Here is a 15,089-nt window from a genome sequence, read left to right as displayed (position 1 = left end):
ATTTTAAAATATGCAAATCAACAGGTGGATCCTGTGTTACCCCATTTTATTTCTAAATTCTCAAGACTATGGTATTGTGCCACTTCTTAAACTAGAGGTCTGAGCAGATATTTAAATAACTGGAACATATTTAACCATTGGAGTCACTGTGACATATCCCTTTTAGTATGGAGTCAACTAATTGACATGTTCTTCACTTCAAAAACCACCAGAACGAAGCTGTTATTGAGTGGCTGACCATGTTATATACAGACTGCATGGGTCTGTCAGGGTGGGCATGTAACCGGCAGATGTTGTGCTATGTGATAGCACAGTGAAAGACAGATGGAGGCAGAAAAAATACTTAAACATTGCAGAACATTCTCATGGGGTGGACGTTACAAAAGACAGCCTCAGGCTATTGGGTGCTAATTTGGTAGGCTTTTGTTTTCACAGGGAGGCTAGGGATCTATTAATTTGCATGGAGAGGGAGTATTCTAGCCAAGGAGTCCATATTTTCAAAAATTTCTCATGCCTATCAGCTAGAATAGAGGTCAGTTTTTCATTTGTTAGATACCAGTCCATCCTGCGCTTAACCTCGGTAAAGTCCAAGGAAGCTTTATTCCACGAACGAGCAATGACTTGTCTCAGGAGTCACCCCTTCCTCCATCCCTACCTTTTCCCAAATCTTCCCAATCCCCCTTTTATTCAGGTTAGGCCCTGGCCAGGCCGTTAGTATTCTGTTGTTCTCAACTTACAGTCTAGTTTCAAGATTGGACCAGGACAATAGGGAGAAGACTATTCAAAAATTTAATTCCAGCCATGTTGTCTTTTTCCTCTCCCCCCAATCTATATCCTTGCAAACTACTTTTGTTGTGTACTACTAAGACTGCGAAGTATTTTAGTTAAATGTTTTTGCATTATTGTAAAATTTGAAAATTTCAAATAAAAATTACAGTAAGAAAAGAATTAATGCATAGATGGGTCTAATGCCCACTCTAGCACAGTCGCATACACTGGGCTAATAGCCCAAAAAGATAGATTTTTGCTGTAGCTCTTTTCTGCTCAGCAATATCGACTCTAACTCTGGAGCAAAGTTACCACTTGGGTAGGCCTTCCAGGACTCTCAATGAGCGTGAAATTTTTAGCAAAACTAAAAATCAAGCAACTATCGGACAGTGTAAATAGGAGCCACTCAATGTTTGAGCGACTCCTTTTTACTGTGAATGGAGGCAGGTGGGCCAGAACGATTACAAAATTATGCTTATTAGATGGGACAATTGTTATATGTAAACATGTTCGAACATTGGTAGAACTATCGTTCTCCCTGTATCAACCTTTGTGAGTCAGAACTGAAGGCTGTCCATCAGTTCAGGGACCTAGGGTGTATCATCTTCCTATGTCAAGACAGATAAAGAGATTAACAACGGACTGGCAAAGGCAGGCAGTGTATTTGGCAGACTATAGAAAAGAGTATGATGCCACAAGCACCTGAAAAAAAACATAAAGATTGGTGTGTATAGAGCTGTCACGTTGACAACCCTTTTATATGGCTCCAAGTCATGGGTCATTTAGTGTTACCATCTAAGACTCCTCGAGAGCTTCCATCAGCAATGTCTCTGCACCATTCTTACTATTCATTGGTATGACTTCACTACCAACATTTAAGTCCTCAAACAGGCAGAAATCACCAGTATTAAAGCCATGGTGTTTAAGATGCATTTACGCGGCCTAAGATAATGCTGTATGGTGAGCTCAGAACTGGTTACCAAAACAAAGGGGCACCAAAGAAGAGATATAAGGATTCTTTGAAGAAGTCCCTTGTCATATTGATCACCATGAGTGGCCTACTCTATTCTCCGATGGCAGAGCTTGGGAAACATCATCTACGAAGCTTACTCCTCTTTTGAGAAAGCTCGTTGGGCTTCTCTCAAAGATAAGAGTAATCAAGGAAAGAACCAGGACAGTGCAACTCCGAAATCGAGACAAACTGTCCCCAACAATCACTGTGGCTGGATCTGCCTATCCAGAATTGGGCTTGTCATTCACCAGCAAGCCTGTAGTAGACACGGACAGCCCCTTACTTACATCATCGTTCACGAAGCCAAGCCATAGTAATTCTGCTATTGGACTGTTTCATGAGGTTCTTTCCAAGAAAATGTCACTATTTCATTGTACCAATAAAATAAGTAAATATTGCTCCAATACATCTTTATTAACACAGTATATACTTAATTACTATTTTTTATTTTGTTTTGTACCTATTCTCAATATTTGCTCATGGTCCTATACTAATAAATATGTCCATCAAAATAAAACAGAAGTTTTCATATGGTCATATGGTTCCTGGTTTCCATCTATATTGCATGGGAAATATTTTGCATTTTTTATAAACATGGCTACCTCTGGTTATCTCTACTGTAGTGTCAAGAAATTGAATATATATATATATATACATATATATGTAATTTTTTATTAACTCTTTGCTGCAAAACTAACAGTGCACCAGCAGCAGTGCTCAGTATAATGTTCATCTGTATCTCCACTTTTGCTGTAGTCCTGAGATCTACAGTATGTTAATGATTCTCATACATGGGATCCAAGACTGTACTTACTAATTATACATCGTGAAAGGAATTTGATTCAGTGTAAGATGATCCCAGTGATAGGCTAATCCCCTTTTCTGCTCTGTGCAGCTTGGAGCCGCCGTCTAACATTTTTTTTCAGGTCTTTGACAATAAAAGTTGCAATAACAAAAGAAATAAATAGGCAACCAAAGTAGGTAGAGAACAACACATGGCGGACCATTTTGCTCCTCTTCTTTCGGCTGTTCTTTTGTAGGTTCCAGATCCTCAAGTCAATAGCCAGAATCCAGGCACCTTAGCGACTTACCATGACACCCTTCCTCTCTCTTTACATTCATGAATAGTCAGTACCCAGCAGACAAAATAGAACTAATCTTTTTTGACAGAATTGTTCGATTTTAGTGGAAAAGCTTTAAGATCCCCCCCTCCCCACCCATACACACACTCCAAGCATAGAACCAAACAATGGAGGCGATCATGTTTTGCATAGCAGAAAAAAAAATGATCGACATGAAAAAGGCAAACATTTTCTAAAACAATATCTAATCATCATGGCTTTGCTATAATTGGAATAATAACGAGTGAATTCAGTGCAGAAAATAATTCTGCAGTAATCCAAAACAAAGAGCAATGGGAGACTTAAGAGTTAACTTCCTACTGGTTTGATAGAATTTATTTTGTTCCACCACAATAATGCATTTTATCCGTCCCATCGGTGACATTTCAGGTCATATCACAGAGGGTTAGAGCTGGGTGTCCTATAGTCCACCCGATGTACATCTGGATCTATTTATTGGCAGAAGAAAATAAACACCACGGGTAAAAATAGAAGTTAGCAAAATGGTCCACGCAGCTGCAAAGTTGCATTTAAAATTCAGTTTACTCATAGGAAGAGGGCTAATCCTGCCCCTATAATTCCCTACAGCCAAAACGTACCCCCTCCCTGAGTGACAGTACATTGCAAAGACACTACCATGCTTATCTTGCCTAACCAGATGGCTGACTTGGATCAATGCACACACGCCACGATCAATGAGAGCGATAAAGAATTAGGAAAACAGTGGTACACGCTCCCAGAAAGCTTGTACACTGCATAATTATTTTATGATTCTACACATGGCTACATGTGATACTAAAGTCAAGAAGGAAAAGGATAATTAGAGCCAGGAACAATTCCATATTGTACAACCCTGTCATTCAGCGGCTCCGTTTGTTCAAAGCAATGCTGTTATCTAGAAGTGAATTTAGAACAACAAACATATTAAAGGTTTGAAACGCGGGATAGATAGATGAAGATAGAAAGGCAGAAACCAGGCATTGGGCACAGACCATTTAAATCAGGTGCTAAGTGTAAGTAACCCCACCTTAATTGCTAGATTATGTTAACGTGCTATACATGGTGGAGGAAGCCATCTTGTCAACAAATCCCACATTCATCAGAATACACCCTATAAATTTATTTAGTTAACTGTCTTCCTAAGGATGACCCTAGGGAAATTAGGTGGTCAACCACATCGGGCACAGAGGTCATGTGAGGGATGTGGAGTAGGGTGGCGATACACGCAAAACAATTAATATTTAGTTGTGTAAAGTTGGCATTGAGATGAAAAGTGTAACTTTTCGGTTAGAATTCATAATACATTAATTTCTAAATAAATACACATTCATTCTTTTCTACGAATCAGGACTTGACAAAAGTCCACTGGATTGTCCTAAGAAACAGACCTTAAAAGGGGCATTTATGGTTATTGCTTATTGGTGGAATGGGGCTTGGCATAAGAGGTTCCTCAATTTTGGTATGGAAATTATTGTAAGCGTGTATAGAGAAAGATGCAGCAAGGGTTTAACAGTACTTAAAGGGAACCTGGGGACATGATGATGGCAAACTCACTGAATGGGTACAAGAGGGGCCTGGATGTCTATCTTGAGTGTAACAATATTACATGTTATAGTTTCTGATTAGTTCAGAAGAAGCGGTGATTCAGGGATTATTCCAATCGCCAGACTGGAGGCAGGAAGAAATTTTTCGCTAAATGAGAAAAATTGGCTTCTACCTCATTGGCTTTTTTGTCTTTTTCTGGATCAACATGGGAGGGTAATAGGCTGAACTAGCTGGACATATGTCTATATATGTCTATTATATACTATGTTACAATCTAAATCTTTGTGTGCGGTAAAGCAAAGTCTAACTATGACTGTAGCTGGGTCCTAACTATCATTTTCCTATCTGGCATGTGGTACCACAATTGCTGATAGAAGTAATAGCTAAAAGCACTTGTATTCTATGATATTGACAAATCTAGATCTCTACAAGAGACTGACAGAAGCCACTAATCCACAAGAGACTGACAGAAATCTCTAATCTGAGGCCTGAACATATTGGCTGCTGCTTAATGTTCTGGACAGTAAGAAAGCTGCAGCATGCCCTATTGAATGTTTACAATTAGAAACCTACATTCTTCATTTAACCCTTTAATGACCACCACATTTTTGAATTTTCATTTTTTTCACCCCCATATTTCAAAAGCCATAACTTTTTTATTTCTCTGTTGACATGATGGCTTTTTTGTGGGACAAGTTAGAATTTTTAATCATACTATTTAATGTGCCATATAATATATTTAAAAAATTTATAAAATTTGAAGTGGGGTGAAATGGTAAAAAACAAAATTACGTCATTATTAGAGATGAGCGAACGTACTCGTCCGAGCTTGATACTCATTCGAGTATTAGCGTGTTCGAGATGCTCGTTACTCGAGACGAGTACCACGCGATGTTCGAGTTACTTTCACTTTCATCTCTGAGACGTTAGCGCGCTTTTCTGGCCAAAAGAAAGACAGGGAAGGCATTACAACTTCCCCCTGCGACGTTCAAGCCCTATACCACCCCCCTGCAGTGAGTGGCTGGCGAGATCAGGTGTCACCCGAGTATATAAATCGGCCCCTCCCGCGGCTCGCCACAGATGCATTCTGACATAGTTCAGGGACAGTGCTGCTGGTGCCGGAGCTGCTATAGGGAGAGCGTTAGGAGTTATTTTAGGCTTCAAGAACCTCAACGGTCCTTCTTAGGGCCACATCTAACCGTGTGCAGTAGTGTGGAGGCTGCTTTTTGCAGTGTTGCACATTTTTTTTTTTTTTGTATATCGGCCGTGCAGAGCATTGCGTCCTGCAATAATTTTACATTGTCCAGGGCCAGTAGTGGTGAGGCAGGGACAGAAGACATATTTAGTGTATATAGGCAGTGGGCCTTTCCAAAAACATATGGGAAAAAAAATCTATTTGGGCTGCCTGTGACCGTCCTCAGTGTACTGGGTCTCTGCTGGGGGTAGTTGTCCTAATTCATACGCAGCCAGCTAAGTGTTACAGCAGGCTTGCGCAAAATTCTTTCCTGCCTCTGTGTTGCCTCTTACATCACCGCTGTATTCCTGTCCACAAGTGTACTGGGTCTCTGCTGGGGGTAGTTGACCTAATTCATACGCAGCCAGCTAAGTGTTACAGCAGGAATGCACAAAATTCTTTTCTGCCTCTGTGTTGCCTCTTACATCACCGCTGTATTCCTGTCCACAAGTGTACTGGGTCTCTGCTGGGGGTAGTTGTCCTAATTCATACGCAGCCAGCTAAGTGTTACAGCAGGCTTGCGCAAAATTCTTTTCTGCCTCTGTGTTGCCTCTTACATCACCGCTGTATTCCTGTCCACAAGTGTACTGGGTCTCTGCTGGGGGTAGTTGTCCTAATTCATACGCAGCCAGCTAAGTGTTACAGCAGGCTTGCGCAAAATTCTTTTCTGCCTCTGTGTTGCCTCTTACATCACCGCTGTATTCCTGTCCACAAGTGTACTGGGTCTCTGCTGGGGGTAGTTGTCCTAATTCATATGCAGCCAGCTAAGTGTTACAGCAGGCTTGCACAAAATTCTTTTCTGCCTCTGTGTTGCCTCTTACATCACCGCTGTGTTCCTGTCCACAAGTGTACTGGGTCTCTGCTGGGGGTAGTTGTCCTAATTCATACGCAGCCAGCTAAGTGTTACAGCAGGCTTGCGCAAAATTCTTTTCTGCCTCTGTGTTGCCTCTTACATCACCGCTGTATTCCAGTCCACAAGTGTACTGGGTCTCTGCTGGGGGTAGTTGTCCTAATTCATACGCAGCCAGCTAAGTGTTACAGCAGGCTTGCGCAAAATTCTTTTCTGCCTCTGTGTTGCCTCTTACATCACCGCTGTATTCCTGTCCACAAGTGTACTGGGTCTCTGCTGGGGGTAGTTGTCCTAATTCATACGCAGCCAGCTAAGTGTTACAGCAGGCTTGCGCAAAATTCTTTTCTGCCTCTGTGTTGCGTCTTACATCACCGCTGTATTCCTGTCCACAAGTGTACTGGGTCTCTGCTGGGGGTAGTTGTCCTAATTCATACGCAGCCAGCTAAGTGTTACAGCAGGCTTGCGCAAAATTCTTTTCTGCCTCTGTGTTGCCTCTTACATCACCGCTGTGTTCCTGTCCACAAGTGTACTGGGTCTCTGCTGGGGGTAGTTGTCCTAATTCATACGCAGCCAGCTAAGTGTTACAGCAGGCTTGCGCAAAATTCTTTTCTGCCTCTGTGTTGCCTCTTACATCACCGCTGTATTCCTGTCCACAAGTGTACTGGGTCTCTGCTGGGGGTAGTTGTCCTAATTCATACGCAGCCAGCTAAGCGTTACAGCAGGCTTGCGCAAAATTCTTTCCTGCCTCTGCTGTGCGTTCCGTAAGCGAAGTCAGCCTCCAAACACAGGCCAATAAGCGGCACATTTAATTACAGCGTTCTGTTTCTGCACTACTGGTAATACACCATGCTGAGGGGTAGGGGTAGGCCTAGAGGACGTGGACGCGGCCGAGGACGCGGAGGCCCAAGTCAGAGTGTGGGCACAGGCCGAGCTCCTGATCCAGGTGTATCGCAGCCGACTGCTGCGGGATTAGGAGAGAGGCACGTTTCTGGCGTCCCCACATTCATCTCACAATTAATGGGTCCACGCGGTAGACCTTTATTAGAAACTGAGCAGTGTGAGCAGGTCCTGTCGTGGATGGCAGAAAGTGCATCCAGCAATCTATCGACCACCCAGAGTTCTGCGCCGTCCACTGCTGCAACTCTGAATCCTCTGGCTGCTGCTCCTCCTTCCTCCCAGCCTCCTCACTCTATTACAATGACACATTCTGAGGAGCAGGCAGACTCCCAGGAACTGTTCCCGGGCCCCTGCCCAGAATGGCCAGCAATGGTTCCTCTCCCACCGGAGGAGTTTGTCGTGACCGATGCTCAACCTTTGGAAAGTTCCCGGGGTCCGGGGGATGAGGCTGGGGACTTCCGGCAACTGTCTCAAGAGCTTTCAGTGGGTGAGGAGGACGATGACGGTGAGACACAGTTGTCTATCAGTGAGGTAGTAGTAAGGGCAGTAAGTCCAAGAGGGGAGCGCACAGAGGATTCGGAGGAAGAGCAGCAGGATGATGAGGTGACTGACCCCACCTGGTTTGCTACGCCTACTGAGGACAGGTCTTCAGAGGGGGAGGCAAGGGCAGCAGCAGGGCAGGTTGGAAGAGGCAGTGCGGTGGCCAGGGGTAGAGGCAGGGCCAGACCGAATAATCCACCAACTGTTTCCCAAAGCGCCCCCTCCCGCCATGCCACCCTGCAGAGGCCGAGGTGCTCAAAGGTCTGGCAGTTTTTCACTGAGAGTGCAGACGACCGACGAACAGTGGTGTGCAACCTGTGTCGCGCCAAGATCAGCCGGGGAGCCACCACCACCAGCCTCACCACTACCAGCATGCGCAGACATATGATGGCCAAGCACCCCACAAGGTGGGACGAAGGCCGTTCACCGCCTCCGGTTTGCAGCGCTGCCTCTCCCCCTGTGCCCCAACCTGCCACTGAGATCCAACCCCCCTCTCAGGACACAGGCACTACCGTCTCCTGGCCTGCACCCACACCCTCACCTCCGCTGTGCTCGGCCCCATCCACCAATGTCTGTCAGTGCACCGTCCAGCCGTCGCTAGCGCAAGTGTTGGAGCGCAAGCGCAAGTACGCCGCCACGCACCCGCACGCTCAAGCGTTAAACGTGCACATAGCCAAATTTATCAGCCTGGAGATGCTGCCGTATAGGGTTGTGGAAACGGAGGCTTTCAAAGGTATGATGGCGGCGGCGGCCCCGCGCTACTCAGTTCTCAGTCGCCACTACTTTTCCTGATGTGCCGTCCCAGCCCTGCACGACCACGTCTCCCGCAACATTGTACGCGCCCTCACCAACGCGGTTACTGCCAAGGTCCACTTAACAACGGACAGGTGGACAAGCACAGGCGGGCAGGGCCACTATATCTCCCTGACGGCACATTGGGTGAATGTAGTGGAGGCTGGGACAGAGTCAGAGCCTGGGACCGCTCACGTCCTACCCACCCCCAGAATTGCGGGCCCCAGCTCGATGGTGGTATCTGCGGCGGTGTATGCTTCCTCCACTAAACCACCCTCCTCCTCCTCCTACGCAACCTCTGTCTCGCAATCAAGATGTGTCAGCAGCAGCACGTCGCCACAGTCGGTGTCGCGCAGCACGGCAGCACAGCAGTGGGCAAGCGTCAGCAGGCAGTGCTGAAACTACTCAGCTTAGGAGAGAAGAGGCACATGGCCCACGAACTGCTGCAGGGTCTGACAGAGCAGACCGACCGCTGGCTTTCAACGCTGAGCCTCCAACCGGGCATTGTCGTGTGTGACAACAGCCGTAACCTGGTGGCGGCTCTGCAGCTCCGCAGCCTCACGCACGTGCCATGCCTGGCACACGTCTTTAATTTGGTGGTTCAGCGCTTTCTGAAAAGCTACCCACGCTTGTCAGACCTGCTCGGAAAGGTGCGCCGGCTCTGCGCACATTTCCGCAAGTCCCACACGGACGCTGCCACCCTGCGCACCCTGCAACATCGGTTTCATCTGCCAGTGCACCGACTGCTGTGCGACGTGCCCACATGGTGGAACTCTACGCTCCACATGTTGGCCAGGCTCTATGAGCAGTGTAGAGCTATAGTGGAATACCAACTCCAACATGGGCGGCGCAGTGGGAGTCAGCCTCCTCAATTCTTTACAGAAGAGTGGGCCTGGTTGGCAGACATCTGCCAGGTCCTTGGAAACTTTGAGGAGTCTACCCAGATGGTGAGCGGCGATGCTGCAATCATTAGCGTCACCATTCCTCTGCTATGCCTCTTGAGAGGTTCCCTGCAAAGCATAAAGACAGACGCTTTGCGCTTGGAAACAGAGGCGGGGAAGACAGTATGTCGCTGGATAGTCAGAGCACCCTCCTGTCTATATCTCAGCGCATTGAGGAGGAGGAGCATGAGGAGGATGAGGAGGAGGGGGAAGAGACAGCTTGGCCCACTGCTGAGGGTACCCATGCTGCTTGCCTGTCATCCTTTCAGCGTGTATGGCCGGAGGAGGAGGATCCTGAAAGTGATCTTCCTAGTGAGGACAGCCATGTGTTGCGTACAGGTACCCTGGCACACATGGCTAACTTCATGTTAGGATGCCTTTCTCATGACCCTCGCGTTACACGCATTCTTGCCACTACGGATTACTGGGTGTACACACTGCTCTACCCACGGTATAAGGAGAACCTTTCCACTCTCATACCTGAAGAGGAAAGGGGTTCGAGAGTGATGCTATACCACAGGACCCTGGCGGACAAACTGATGGTAAAATTCCCATCCGACAGCGCTAGTGGCCGAAGGCGCAGTTCCGAGGGCCAGGTAGCAGGGGAGGCGCAGAGATCAGGCAGCATGTACAGCACAGGCAGGGGAACACTCTCTAAGGCCTTTGACAGTTTTCTGGCTCCCCAGCAAGACTGTGTCACCGCTCCCCAGTCAAGGCTGAGTCGGCGGGAGCACTGTAAAAGGATGGTGAGGGAGTACGTAGCCGATCGCACGACCGTCCTCCGTGACGCCTCTGCCCCCTACAACTACTGGGTGTCGAAGCTGGACATGTGGCCTGAACTCGCACTGTATGCCCTGGAGGTGCTTGCTTGTCCTGCGGCTAGCGTCTTGTCAGAGAGGGTGTTTAGTGCGGCTGGGGGAATCATCACGGATAAGCGTACCCGCCTGTCAACCGACAGTGCCGACAGGCTTACACTCATCAAGATGAACAAAGCCTGGATTTCCCCAGACTTCTCTTCTCCACCAGCGGACAGCAGCGATACCTAAACAATACGTAGGCTGCACCCGCGGATGGAAGCATTGTTCTCTATCACCATCAAAAACGGGGACCTTTTAGCTTCATCAATCTGTGTATAATATTCATCCTCCTCCTCCTGCTCCTCCTCCTGAAACCTGACGTAATCACGCCGAACGGGCAATTTTTCTTAGGCCCACAAGGCTCAGTCATATAATTTTTGTAAACAATTTTTATACGTTTCAATGCTCATTAAAGCGTTGAAACTTTCACCTGACCCAATTTTTATTTTAACTGGGCTGCCTCCAGGCCTAGTTACAAATTAAGCCACATTAACCAAAGCGATTAATGGGTTTCACCTGCCCTCTTGGTTGGGCATGGGCATTTTTTCTGACGTACATTAGTACTGTTGGTACACCAATTTTTTGGGGCCCTCGCCTACAGTGTAATCCAATTAATTTTTTGCCCACCTGCATTAAAGCTGACGTTACATCAGCTGTGTTGGGCACTGCAATGGGATATATTTATGTACCGCCGGTGGGTTCCTGGCACCCACCCATGCTGTTGGTCCACACGAAGTTGTAACTGCATGTGTCTACTTCTAAAGAACCCTAGTCTGACTGGGGCATGCAGTGTGGGCCGAAGACCACCTGCATTTAACATGACATTACCTCAGCTGTGATGGGCAATGCAATGGGATATATTTATGTACCGCCGGTGGGTTCCAGGGAGCCACCCATGCTGTGGGTCCACAGGGACTTCACAATAGGGAGTTGTACCTACCTGTGTCTGTGAATTAAAAACCCCGGTCAGGTTGGGGCATGCAGTGTGGGCCGAAGCCCACCTGCATTTAATCTGACGTTAGCTCTGCTGTCCAGGGCACTTCAATGGGATACATTTATGTACAGCCGGTGAGTTCCAGGGAGCCACCCATGCTGTGGGTGCACACGGAATTCCCATTGCGGAGTTGTACCTGCCTGTGACTATTTATAAAAAACCACGGTCTGACTGGGGCATGCAGACACCTTGACAGAATGAATAGTGTGTGGCACATAGGTTCCCCATTGCTATGCCCACGTGTGCAGCTCCTGATGGCGGTGGCACAGGATTATATTTCTCATTGCTTCTGTACAGCATTGTGGGCTATCGCCCCGCCCTTTTAAAGAGGGCCGCTGCCTAGCCATGCCAACCCTCTGCAGTGTGTGCCTGCGGTTCCTCCTCATGGCAGACGCACTTATAAATAGACATGAGGGTGGTGTGGCATGAGTGCAGCTGAAGGCTGCGCAGGGACACTTTGGTCTGCGCTGTGGACACTGTGTCGTGCGGGGGGGGGGGGGGGCTGCATGTAACCAAGGAGAAGTGGCAGCGGAGTGTCATGCAGGCAGTGATTGTGCTTTGTTGGAGGTAGTGTGGTGCTTAGCTAAGGTATGCATTGCTAATGAGGGCTTTTCAGAAGTAAAAGTTGTTGGGAGGGGGGGGGGGGGCCCGCTCTTGCCGCTATTGTGGCTTAATAGTGGGACCTGGGAACGTGAGATGCAGCCCAACATGTAGCCCCTCGCCTGCCCTATCCGTTGCTGTGTCGTTCCCATCACTTTCTTGAATTGCCCAGATTTTCACAAATGAAAACCTTAGCGAGCATCGGCGATATACAAAAATGCTCGGGTCGCCCATTGACTTCAATGGGGTCCGTTACTCGAAACGAACCCTCGAGCATCGCGATAATTTCGTAACGAGCACCCGAGCATTTTGGTGCTCGCTCATCTCTAGTCATTATGTTCATGGTGTGAAACATATGACATGCAAATTTTATTCTACAGGCCAGTAGAAATGCGGCAATAACAATTTTATATTCTTTTATGTTGGATTACTTCTAAAAAACCAAAAATATCTTTAATTTAAACAAAAAAAATTCAGTGACCGTTTTCTGAGACCCCTAATTTTTTACATTTTTCCTTAGATGGGGTTTTTGAAGGCTTGACTCCTGTAAGTTGACCTGTAGCTTTTATTGATACTATTTTGGGGTTCATACAACTTTTTGATCACTTTTTTTTCCATTTTTTTTAGGAGACAGCTTGCCCCAAAAACATGATTTTTGCATTGTTTTTTTATTTATGTTTACCATGTAGGAAAACAAATTTAATATTTCATACTCAAAGTGTAGTAATTATGTGCATTTATAATATGAAAAATGGGGAAAGGATTTTTTTGAACTTTTAATATTTAATTTTTTTTTTAAATGTTACCTTTATTTTTATGATTTTTCTTAGTCCCACTAGGAGACTTGAACTAGCAATCACTTGGATTCTTGTACAATTTACTGCAATACTTCTGTATTGCAGTATATTGTACTTTTCAATTTTAGTCTATTAAGCCCTGACAGAGGCAGGGCTTAATCAACTAATACAAAGCAGTTCTGGGAACCTTTATTAGGCTCCAAGTTGCCATGTGAACCTATCAGAACCCTACAATTGTGCCTCGGGGGTGGGGGGCTGATGGGCTCCAGAGGGACCCCCTCCTGCTACCTGTTTAGTTATAACAATCAGCATTGGCTGCGACATCAAATAGTTAAAGTAGCTCTGATCACAGCCATCGAGGGCAGGTGTCAGCTACAAATATGACACCCACCGATGACTGTCTGCCATTCATTTATGGCAGGTGATAGCTGACAGGTTAAAAAGTGTTGTCTCATGAAGACAATTTCTCTCCATATATTCTTTTAGAGCTTATAGACATTACAGAGCCTCCTGTATGATTCTGAACAAAGAGCCAAACTGTGAGAGTGGCTCATATTTTGGCAGTTTCAAGCAATTTTTGCATTATATGGTGGCCACTGCAGGGAAAATGACTAGATTTTTTCCCCACTGTAACTGGGGCATGCATATGAGCCTCACTTACAGGTGAAAATGGCCCCCTAAGGTTGTAACATTAGTCACTGGAAGAGCTGATCTGGATCTTCTAAAGGCCCATTTAGACCAGCAGATGATCGCTTAAATGGCAGTTTGAGTGACAGCTTTAAGCGATCATTTTGCATAAACTATTAAATAGCTACTCAGCTACTTAAATACCAATTAAGTGTGCAAATGAAGTCTTCCCTGAGCCAGAGGGCTCTTATCTGCGCTCAGATCTTTTGTTCAGAACTTCTGATAAGAGTGAGCGATGATTTTTAGGTTGGACTGAATTTAATGATCAGCTAGCAGTGCCCGAAAAGCCCATGATAGGCGCACATTTAGACGCACTGATTATCTCTAAAACGATCGGCGATTAGTGATTTTTTAGCGATCATTGGCTGGTGTAAATGGGCCTTTAGACCCAGAAGCCTTGCCATGCCAGTAGTTGTTGGCGATCACTTGATCAAAAGGTCTAATAGAGCAATTTGCACTATCACTGCCTCTAATTCTTACATGTAGGCAGGAAAAGAGGTTATAAACTGAACTGAAGCTAGTTCTCCCCCTTTTTGGGGTGATAGAGGATACATTTTTCTCCTGTTGCAGCGAAAAGATTCTTTAGGATCTACTGCTTTCCACTGGTGGAGAAGAGAAGTCTGGGGAAATCCAGCGTTTGTTCATTTTTATGAGGGTAAGCCTGTCGGCGCTGTCAGTTGACAGACGGGTACGCTTATCGGTGATGATTCCCCCAGCTGCACTAAACACCCTCTCTGACAAGACGCTAGCGGCAGGGCAGGCCAGCACCTCCAGGGCGTACATCGCATGTTTGTGCCACGTGTCCAGCCTTGACACCCAATAGTTGAATGGAGCAGAGGCATCACAGAGGGTGGTACGATCGGCTACGTATTCCCTCACCATCTTTTTACAGTGCTCCCTCCTACTCAGCCTTGACTGGTGAGTGGTGACAAAGCCTTGCTGGGGAGCCATAAAGCTGGCAAAGGCTTTGGAGAGTGTTCCCCTGCCTGCGCTGGACATGCTTCCTGATCCCCATGCCTCCCCTGCTAGTTGGCCCTCGGAACTACGTCTTCTGCCACTAGCACTGTCAGATGGGAAGTTTAGCATCACTTTTTCCACCAGGGCCCTGTGGTATTGCATCACTCTCGTACCACTTTCCTCTTCGGGAATGATAGTGCAAAGGTTCTCCTTATACCGTGGGTCGAGTAGGGTGTACACGCAGTAATCCGTGTGGGCCAGAATGCGTCTAACGTGAGGGTCATGGGAAAGGCAGCCTAACATGAAGTCAGCCATGTATGCCAAGGTCCCAGTATGCAACACATCGCTGTCCTCAATAGGAAGATGACTTTTTAGGATACTCCTCCTCCTCTTCTTCAACCCATACACGCTGAACAGATGAGAGGCAAGCAGCATGGGTACCCTCTGCAGAGTGGCCAGCTGTCTCTTCCCCTTCCTCCTTCCCCTCCTCCCCTCCC

This window comes from Eleutherodactylus coqui, chromosome 6 (assembly GCF_035609145.1).
Source record: "Eleutherodactylus coqui strain aEleCoq1 chromosome 6, aEleCoq1.hap1, whole genome shotgun sequence".
Taxonomy (NCBI): Eukaryota; Metazoa; Chordata; class Amphibia; order Anura; family Eleutherodactylidae; genus Eleutherodactylus; species Eleutherodactylus coqui.
Note: the sequence above shows the minus strand (reverse complement) of the source record.